Here is a 10,994-nt window from a genome sequence, read left to right on the forward strand (position 1 = left end):
AGAATCCAACAGTCCATCATTCCCTTTTTCCTATAAGCTATGCTTTATATAATGCAATCCAATATCACATTAGCATTTTTTTTTGGGGGGGTATCACTTTTACTATTGAATCACTATTTACTATTTGGTTTTTCACCAAAACTCATATTATCAGGTTACTACCTAATTATATCTCTCCCTATTGTTCTAAAATTTTTTGAACTCAAATATAAGACTTTGCAACTTTCCTAATTACATTTCATCTTGACAGCTTCAGCATAATATTCTAGTTTAGCTTTTTGACATCTTTTTAGATCCTGACTGTCATCCAGTGTGTTAACTGACCCAGATTTGTGTTTTCTGCAGATTTTGTGAGCATCTATACCTTTAAGTCATTCAGAAAAAAAATGTGTGGCAAAGGCTATAGATCCCTGGAGCACTTCAGTGGACTGCAGTGGAGACAGATGATGTGGAATCCTTCATAGGTTGATTCTTTTGAGTCAGGCTGCAAATCCATCAAATTGCATTACATTTTGCTCTTTTTCCAGCTTTTCCATAAAAATAACATCTGATACTTAAAACACTTTGTTTAAAATTTTATCATAATAGTTGATTAAAATCTTTGTAGCTTGTATGTTCTGGGTCTATCAATTTATTAGCTTTATTAAAAAGATTAGTCTGGTAAGATTTTTCATTGTAAATAAAATTTTTATATCTTTTTTACATAATTTTCAGATTTATCACCAAATAAGTGTTTATGTATATATATTTCTGTAGTCATTTTAATAATGATTATTTCCAGCTTTTAAAAAAGCTTAATAATTTGATTAAACATGATTTATATAGAAATATTCTCTGTACTAGTTTGCCTCTGTTTTTTAAAATAAATTTCTAATTTTTTTTACATAATTTGTGAAAGTATCCTGCACCTTTGTTACCTTACAAACCACTTAATATGAAAAAAAAGCCTCAGCAAAAACTAAAATATTGATTGATATTATATTCATGTTCTACATTCTTTTCCACACCTTTCTTCTTCTATTCCTCTTGATCTGCAAAGAAGAGAAGGAATTTTTCACATCTCCTCTTTAGGGGTGAGATTTGCATGACCTCTTATTGTTGAAACCATGATCACTACTTTCTTTTCTTGGTGTTCACTAATCCATTTCCTTATTATGTTCATTAGAGTTTTTGTTTCAGTATCCACTGTAGTGCATAGATGTAGTGGTTCTTGAAAACCATACTGATAGAACACAAACCAATGGATGGACCAGTCTAGCCAGAGGGGTTTTTTTATTTTGGGCCAGGAAGAGATGATATCTGCTATTGAAGAACCATTCTGACACATAGGCACACAATCATATGCAAAAAGGAAACACAACTATTCTTATTTGCTGTTGTCATGATAATGTGTTTAGAAAATAAAAATCAGCTTAGAAACTGAGAAAATTAAAAGCCTTAGCAAAATACTGTGTTATAAAATTAACCCACAAAAATTGATAGCATTTCTATTTGGCCATAACAAAATCCAGAAAAGAATAATTCAAAGGCAAATCCCATTCTATATAACTAGAAAATGCATAAAGTTTTTAGAAATCAACCTATCAAAGCTCATGGAGTAGTTTTTAAGTACCATCACCACACTGCTATTTGGTACTGGTTAAAAAAAAAAAAAAGTAGATTAATGTAAAGAATGTTGAACTTGTTAATCCAGTGTTCTATAAAACCCAAAATATAAATTACCTATGAAAGAATTCTTTTTTTGGCAAGAGTTCTTAGAAAAATTAGAAAGCCTTTATTTGACTAAAACTACAGAGAAAACTGGAAAGCAGTTTGATAGGAATTATATTCAGCACTTTTCAAAATTTATCAAAGTAAACTAAAAATGGATCTGAGTATTGAAAGATCAAAGAGGAGAATGAGATTAGGCACTTTTTATAGTTTTGGCAAGAGGGGTCATTTTTCACTAGACAAGGAATAGAGATATTTGCAAAAAATAAATAAGGTAATTTTTATATGAAGAATTTTTTAATTTCTCCAGTATAAATAAACATATATAATAAAAATATTTAAAACAAAACATTCTTCAAAGCATAAATGGTCAAATAAGAACAAACATCTCAAAATATTGTAGACTATTGACAACTATATGCAAGAATGCTCCAATTTACTGATTAATATAAATCAAAATAGTTTTGAGATTTCACCTTACATGCAGCAAATTGGCACAGATGGCAAAACTCACTATATTTAGGCAGAAACAGTGATAGCGATGCTTTGTAGTAGTAAAGAACTAGAAACAAAGTAGATGTTTATCCTTTGGAAAATGGGTAAACATGAATGCAATGAAATGTTACTGTATATTATGATGTAAATTATTAATGCAGAGAAGCATGGGGGACTTAGTTGAAATGATGCAAAATACAGCAATGAAAATGGGATACATAATGACTATAACAACATAAATGAAAGAAAAATAACAAAAATGAATGCTCTGAAATTATGATGATCAATCTTGGCCCCAAGAAGATATAAGGTACTCATTCTTGTCTAAAGTCAAGGACTCTCACTGGGAAAGCACTACATATCATATTGTTTTTTTAAATTAAGTTTTGTTTGACCCATTTTCCCTCCCTTTTAAATTATTTGATGAGAAAGATGACTCTCTGGGAAGGGAAAAGGGAAGGGATGTATTGGTAAAGATAATTGATGTAGGAACAAAATATATCAAAAAAATTGTAATTAAAAAATTTCTCAGATCATTTACATTGTAGAAGGATTGTAATCTTGGTTAGTATAGGGTGTGCCCAGTGAAATCATGTTCTTTGAAGTAGTTTGATAATATTCCCAAGTAGAGAGATTATTGTGTTAAAGAGTAAAAATATTTTATAACTTATAATGAGAAAAAAGTTTTAACAATTAGGAATAGTGGTCTTTGGAATAAAAAATAATAAAGATCTTTTAAAAATAAAAACATAGAAAAGGAGTGGGACCTTGTTTCTTTGAACAAATTGAAGAGTTTCATCCATGTAAGTTGGTGCTTCAGTAATTAAGGTTTAAAAAGTCATCTTCCAAGTGAATGTCTACTTCCTCTCCTTGGTATATTTCAACAGTTATTGTTGGAATTTGGGAAATGATTGAGTAATATTTAGATTATTTCCATGTCTAATGCATCCTTATATGTATTCCATAAGAGAACTGTAAGCTCCAGTTTTTCTTTGTCATTGAGGCTGTAGGGTCAACTTTTAACCTATAGTAGACTTGACATACATGCCTTAATTTTGATTTTGTGTGATTATATTAAATTTGCCTTTGTATGATTATAGTGAATTTTTTTTTCCAGAGCTTCTCAATGCTTCCTTGTTAGAAGATGCTTCATCTGTAATTTGCCACAATCCAGTAACCCTAAAGAGATTTCCTGTTGGAACATCTCAGACTTTGGCTGTCAGCCTACCTTCTTGCCAGAATCTCTGGGAAATATACTAGATAAAATAATGATTCCAGTAATTTTAGTCTGTGTAGGTAAGTTATAATTTTACTACCTGCATCCTCCTCAGACTTGCTTCAGGGATACAACCATCTTAGTCTACTATAGATGAATTTAGTTCTTGTGTATTAAATAAAGTTGTAGTATAGATGAATAAGACCTTTCAGAAAATGAGCTTGATCTAAGAAATACTACTACTTCATGTAAAATCATAATTAGAATTAATTTCTAATAATATTATTGATTAGTATAGAATCATAGAAGCTCAGAATTGAACTTTAGATCATCTAGTTTAACTTATGTGTTAAGAAATTTTTTTTTACAAATCTATAAGTAGTTAATCTGGCTTCCACTTGAAGACTTTTTTCTTCCTTAAGGCTAGTTTATACTCTATATTCACCTACAATATCAATTGTTTCCTACTCCTCATTGATCCTTATTCAAATGGTATCCATTATTCTTTTTATCCCTTGTTTGTACATTTTTATGGACCATATCTTTGTTCCTTTTGAATAACGTGTTTGCATATTAATAATATCAATAATATCTTATTGAGACCTATGAGACCTAATTTTCATTTTTGTGTTTAAAATATCTATTTTGTCTATAGCATTAATTTGTGTATACAAAACAAAGACTTCCATTAGAATGTACATTACTAAAAATCAGGAACCATTTTTTTCTTTTTGCTTTAAATTTCAGCTACATAGCACAGTATCTGGCTTGTAGTAAGCATTTACTAAGTACTTGGTGATTACAATTATCTTATGACATTTATACCTATAATTGTCCCTGATAGACATTAAGATATAAGTTGGGTCAAATAATGCCAGCCAACCTTAAATGTGGAATTTAACAATTTGATCAGCTAATTTTTTTTGTCTACCTGAAGAAAAACAACTATTTGAATGATTTTCTTCTGTCAAACTTTACTCCCCATCAGAATTTACTGGGGGTTTTGAGAGAGAGCTATCTATTATCTATGTACACATGCATATATAATATGTATGTATTGTCATATATACAGTCTGTGTACACACACATAAATGCAGATTCTTCCAGTTTCAGTTGTGTCCAATTGCATGACTGCATTCAGGGTTTTCTTGGCAAAGGTACTGCAGTAGTTTGCTATTTCCTTTTGTAGCTCGTTTTTTTTTAGAAGAAACTGGGGTAAAAGTGTTGAGGGATTTGCCCAAAGTCACACAGCTTGTAACTTTGTAGCCAGTTTTGAAGCCAGATCTTCCTGATTCTAAGCCTGGTGCTCAACTCACTGTGCTACCTAGTTGCCTACACATACAAATACACACATATAAGTATATATTATGCACACACATCAATCTGTTTGTGGCCTTGCATATAAACATTTATATTTTGATATACAAAGACTTCTCTCTCTATATATATATATACAAGCTACTGAAATGCACAAGTTTGATTGTGTAAGGGAGTTAATGAACAGGTTATGGAAAATTTAGGCAACATAGGTATATAGAAGATAATATGCTATTATAATAATATGTTATTAAAAACTGGCTCTTCTATGTGTATAGGCTGTTTTAATCTTGTATTTAGTAATGTGTTTCTGCTGAAATAATACTGTGCTGAGAGATTAAAAAGCCTTGGATAGTTGTCCCGCATTGTTCCTAAAGCTCTTAAAGTCCCCTAAAGATGACATCAGACACGGTCTGATTTTAAAGCAGAGGTGTCAAAACATACTACATGGGCTCCAAGGAATCCCAGAACAACTGGAACTTGATTGGAATTGGGAAATATTTAACAAAATAAATAAAAAATATAGTAGAATATAGAAAATGTTACTGTGTGGTTTTTAAGTGGCTATGTTCCTGCGAGCATCCTGCTCTATGATTTAGTGACACCGACTTAGAGGTAGGGCACACAGGTTCACATTTGTTCTCTGGTACTTACTAGTTTTATGACTGGGCAAGCTATCTAGTCTTTCTCAGTCTAAGTGAATTAATACATACCCACTCCTCTCTACTAGAGCTATTAGTGTAAAACAGGATGTGAAAAAATATTTGGCAAAATTAAAAAGCATTCTGTGTGTGATCAATATCAATATTACTAACTTCATTTCAATCATGTCTTGATTCTTTGTGACCTCATTTGGAGTTTTCTTGACAGATACTGGAGGGATTTACCATTTCCTTCACTAGCTCATTTTTACAGATGAAGAAACTAAGGCAATAGGGTTTATGTTGCTCAGGGTCACACAACTAGTGAGTGTCTGAGGCTGTACTCAGGTCTTTCTGACTGTATGCCCAAAGTTCTATCCATTGTGACACCTGGCTGCCTGAGCCTTACTAACACTACATTAATTATGATTTCTAGAAATAGCCTTAAATAATGCAGAACCTTTTCTGGTTAATGTCTTGACAGTGTTACTTGTGCTTCTGTGGCTGCTTCTGATGCTTTGGAAGGTGAAACACAACAGAGTACAAGGGCAGCCAGGTGAAGGATTTGTCAGTATCTTAAGAGAATGCATAAAACCCTGGGAGAGCAGAGGACACTGTAATGAGGGGAGACAAGTCACCATGAAGGGAATGACTTCCCAGAGTACAACAGATGGACAGACTTTAAGGTCAGCCTTGGCAGGTTTGTCAAACTCAGAACACTTAGCAGGAAATTTGGGGCTCTCTGAACAGACTGGGCCAACCCTCCAGTTAGAGCTCCCTAGTGTGGAATCGAGTTCCCTTTAGGAGCTTTTATCATCACAACAAGAAGCTCAGTGCCCCAGGCCCTCAAGCCAGTGTGGAATTGTCACAGGATCTGCATACATTAGAAATGAAGAACATAGACTGGAAGGGTGCTTGGGGTGAAAACTCGAAGGACCTGGAATATTTCACTATCTGTAAAGAAGTCATGTTGCCCCAATACTGAGCCCCATGGAACTGTGCAAAGTAAAACTTCCAAACCTTTCCCTTTGAAGAGGAGCCAGACATGGCCACAGGAAGATAAAATATGGATCAAAGAAGAAAACCATAGTACAGATAATCCCTCAAGCTCTGTTATGAACTCTAAGAATGAACTTGAATGCTGAAATACATGAGAATCCTAAGCCTCTAAGAGAATTTCCAAATCAAGAATCATTTGGAAATTGGCCCAACTGGGTGGACCACAGAACCACAGAGTTTACCCATAGGCAGGGGAAGGTGGGATGGGAAGGAGCCTCAGCTCCTTGGTCTCTAAGACCAGATGCCTCTTCACTGGAGAATACTCAGTCCTTTAGTAAGAGTCATGACCTCAGTTGTGACCTCCTGCATGAAGTGGTAGAGAACCATGGCAGATGGACATGGGAGCACTGGAGGCAGACTCATCAACTAAGAAGAATTGGTGCATCATTGAAGGGTCAACACATTCCTTCACCTCCTTCCTTTGTTAAGGTAGATTAGGGAAGTCTCAGAAGGTAGATTAGGGAAGTCTCAGGCGCTAAGTTAATGCAGTGTGTGTGTGTGTGTGTGTGTGTGTGTGTTTTCTCCAGGATTGAATTGGGCTCTTTGATATAGAGGATGAACTTTCCTAGAGCTGACTCTTCTCTCCTTTTTCTAATTTTTGAATTCAACATTGGTCCAAATACCCCAGCATTAAGCTCTTTGGATTATTGTCTCTGAATTTAAACCCATTTACATCACACATAATAAATACTGTTGACTAACTCTCTGTCTTTAGCTTTTTGGCCAGGTTATTTTGTTTAGTCTATAGTGACTCTAGTAGTAATTGTAAAGGGTGAAAGTGGCGTTCAAGGATACTTAAAGTGTATTCTTATATTACTACAGAGAATCTAGACACTAAGAAGTAGGTTCAGATATTAGATTTTGTTGTAAAAAATATATACTATGTATAAAGTTTTAAAAGTTTGATGTAATATGTTTAGAAATTTTCTATGTAATAATATTTGAATAAAGGCAGCTTGAAGCTTAAAGTGCTGTTTACAAATTCATTCTAAAGAAATTCTATTAGCAATAACTGCTAACTTTGTGAACTTCTGGAAAGTGTAGAGGCTAGTCAGCTTTCTGAGAGGGATTCTTGAATTGATTTTGGAGATTGGATTAGGTGATTACTTAGGATCCTTCCAGAATTAAGGAATCTCTCTGTAATTATACAACTAATTTTTTTTTTTCTGATTTTGGTAAAATTGTCAGAATCTCAATATCTCTATTATTAGGGTCATTTGTAGGGCAGGAGATACATCTCCTCTACCTAAAGCCATGTCTGGGAAAAGGACAAAAGTTCACTTCCACTGAACTCAAGAACTGCAGAATCTATATGTATTAGGATTCCTGGAGGTTCCTGTCAAGTTTTAGTGTTTGTTTTTTTTTTTTAATGGCTTGGTAGATTTTTTTTTGTTGGACTTTATTAATTAGTAATGCTATCTTCAACATGGATGACTGAATCATAGGCCATATCTGATGTTCAGTATATGAATGTTCTGCAGCACACTCAAGCACTTAAATCAATAAAGACTTGTAATTTTTTTTTTTAACAATAACCATTTAGCATCTTAGGATGAACAGTAAGTTACTATTCTAATGGTGATATGTTTTATATGTGCTTAATTCTCTTCCTCATATATATGGATTTTTCAGGAAAAATGTTAATTTTAGGTATATTTATACTGTACTATATATTTATTTATACTATATTCCAGCATTTACTTAAATAAGTAAGCACATTTAGGAAGAGTATCTTTCATCCAGTTTCCTTTGGATTTTACTGTTGTTTATTATTACTAAAATACCAGAATTCCCTGCCCCCCTCCAAAAATGTTAATTTTCCTGACAGGATTGAAAGAGTTTCATTTCAGAATGAATAATATTAACATGTTGATTCATTGTTTGTATCCTTTGACTCATTAGGAATGACAGTTTTTGTAGGTTCTCAGGAATGGAAGTTAAAAGGTTACTTTTATACCAAAGCTACATTATAGTAATGAGTTATCTTTATGAATAAAGAATTTACTTATAAATTATATATAAACTTACTCTTTACCTTGAGAAGCACATTTATTGGCGGAGTGGAGGCAGACAGCTGCTTGAGCTCCACGTTTTCTCTCAGGACTTACTTCATGGCAAGCCTCGGAGTTAATGCTTGACCGGAAAAGAAACCCACAAATAATCACCAACAGAAGACATCCTTGAAATTCACCAGAGAAGGACTGTGTTTGCTCAGGGGAGGGTCAATCAGACTGGGCGCAGACTGAGGGCAGGCAGCCAGAGCGAGACAGACAGCTCACACAGCTCAGACCGGAGGGGGAGGGGTACCATCTCTGCCGTTTCTGCTAAAAGACTTTTACCCCAGTGTGGATATTCCGTCTTGGCAGTAAGCCAGGAGCAGCAGAGAGGGTGTAAACACTGGAGGTGAAGAATAAAACCCCTGAAAGCTAGCGGCTCTCGGGAAGGCCACCCCCATCCCCACCCGGAGTGACTCAGTGAGTTCTCAGAGCGCAGACGCAGCACAGCCATCTCCTCACTGCTGTCTCCCTCAGTCTGTAGAGGAAGCCCATTAACACCATCCAGCCCCATCCCCCCAAAACAGACCAATTGTTTCTCTTGTCAATTTGTTTTCTTCGATTCCGCTCTTGACAAAATGAACAAAAAGTTCAAAAGGGCTCTAACCATTGACAGCTTCTGTATGGAAAGAGAGCAGACTTCAAATGCTGAGGAGACTAGGAACAGACTGTCCCCAGATGTATCCCCTGGGAGGGATATAAGCTGCTCCTCAATACAAAAGAACATCATAGAGGAAATCAAAAAGGCTCTCACAAGAGAGCTAGAAGAGAAATGGGAAAAGGAAAGGGAAGCTTGGCAAGAGAGCCTGGAGAAGTCATCCAGAGTGGAGAAAGAGATCAAATCATTGAGAAATAAAATTAGTGAATTGGAAAAGGCAAACACCTCCAAGGAAAACAGGATTAGTGAGCTGGAAAAAGAAATCAGCTCTCCAAAAAATAAAATGGATGAAATGGAAAAAAATTCCATAGAAGAAAAAAACTCAATTGGACAATTACAAAAAGATATAAAAAAAGTGAGTGAAGAAAATACATCATTGAAAATTAGACTCGAACAAGTAGAAATGAATGACTCAAGGAGAAACCAAGAGGTAGTCAAGCAAAACCAGAGAAATGAAACAATTGAAAAGAATGTCAAGTACCTTATTGAAAAGACAACAGACCTGGAAAACAGATTCAGGAAAGACAATTTGAGAATAAAAGGACTCCCTGAAAAATGTGAGGAAAAAAAGAGCCTGGAAACTATTTTCCAGGAAATTATCAAAGAGAACTGCCCAGACGTTTTGGAAACAGAGGGTAAAATAGACATTGAAAAAATTTATCGATCACCTACTGAAAGGGACCCTAAAATCAAAACGCCAAGAAATATAGTGGCCAAGTTCAAGAACCATCAGATGAAGGAAAAAATATGGAAGCTGCTAGAAAAAAGCAATTCAGATATGGAGGACCTACAATAAGGATAACCCAGGATCTAGCAGCATCCACATTAAAAGAACGAAGGGCCTGGAACTTGGTATGCAGCCAAGAATAACTTACCTAGCAAAAATGAGCCTCATTTTTCAGGGAAGAAGATGGACATTTAACGAAATAAATGAATTCCATCGATTCTTTTTTTTTTTTTAAAGCCTTTATTATACCGACTCACATAATGCCCTGACTTGATGCCCTGACTTGTTGGTTCCCTAGTGAACACCTGCTCAGAAGACCCACGTATTCACTACCAAAATCCTTACCTCTCTGGGCTATCCATTTCAGCTTAGCCACCCAAGCTAGGGAGCCAGGTTAAAGAGCGACAGGTTAAAGAGAGCGACTACTGTCTGCAGTGGGCTTATAAAGGGCCTGTGAGGTCACACACACAGCCAACCAGCGAGAGAGCCGTCACCCATTACGAAGCTATCTCAATATGGCCAGGATCCTACCCAAGGGGCAGTCCTATATCCACAGAGATTACTTCTGGGCCACTTGAATCTCCTGTTGCACTGTGGTGCCGCCCATTTAAAGGGCCCTTACAATTCCCTTCTCTTGTGGGAACCGCACATCTCATCAAGCTAATTTTTTAGCACCAGCTATAGTTCATTTGACCATGAGATGACAGTGTTATGCCCGAGAAGGTACAAAGCAGCAGATCAGTAAACAGAAGTATGACAATGAGAACTAGGCTCAACAGTGGCCAAGTGTTCAACCCATTCATTAAAGTCATACTCAAACAGATAATAAGCCAAAGAGGTTGGATGCCAATAAGGTAGGATGTCAACACTGAGGTGGGAAGTCAACAAGGTAAAACATCACAATTCTAGTTCACAATTAAATATCAGTGAGGTAGGTTGTCACAATCCTAGAGCAATTCTAGTTTCACAGGTGCACATAAGCAAAGTCATGTCCATAACATTGTCTCAATAACAATGGCAGGTGGATGTGTTCTTCCTCCTCCTCCTCTCGTGGCCCACGAAGGTGGGGCTGAGGGAAGAAGAATTGGAAAATTCCCCAAAGGCTGATTTAAAATCC

The 10,994-nt window shown here is 35.5% G+C and overlaps 1 long non-coding RNA gene across 1 annotated transcript; it reads left to right on the forward strand.

The window, feature by feature from the left end:
* The first annotated feature begins 726 nt into the window (after nucleotides 1-726).
* On the forward strand, nucleotides 727-6,463 carry LOC141557841 (uncharacterized). The gene is made up of 2 exons (XR_012486909.1): nucleotides 727-3,501; nucleotides 5,864-6,463. It is a non-coding gene; the product is annotated as an uncharacterized LOC141557841 (long non-coding RNA).
* Nucleotides 6,464-10,994: the final 4,531 nt, after the last annotated feature.

The sequence above is a fragment of the Sminthopsis crassicaudata genome, chromosome 2 (genome assembly GCF_048593235.1).
Source record: "Sminthopsis crassicaudata isolate SCR6 chromosome 2, ASM4859323v1, whole genome shotgun sequence".
Lineage (NCBI taxonomy): Eukaryota > Metazoa > Chordata > Mammalia > Dasyuromorphia > Dasyuridae > Sminthopsis > Sminthopsis crassicaudata.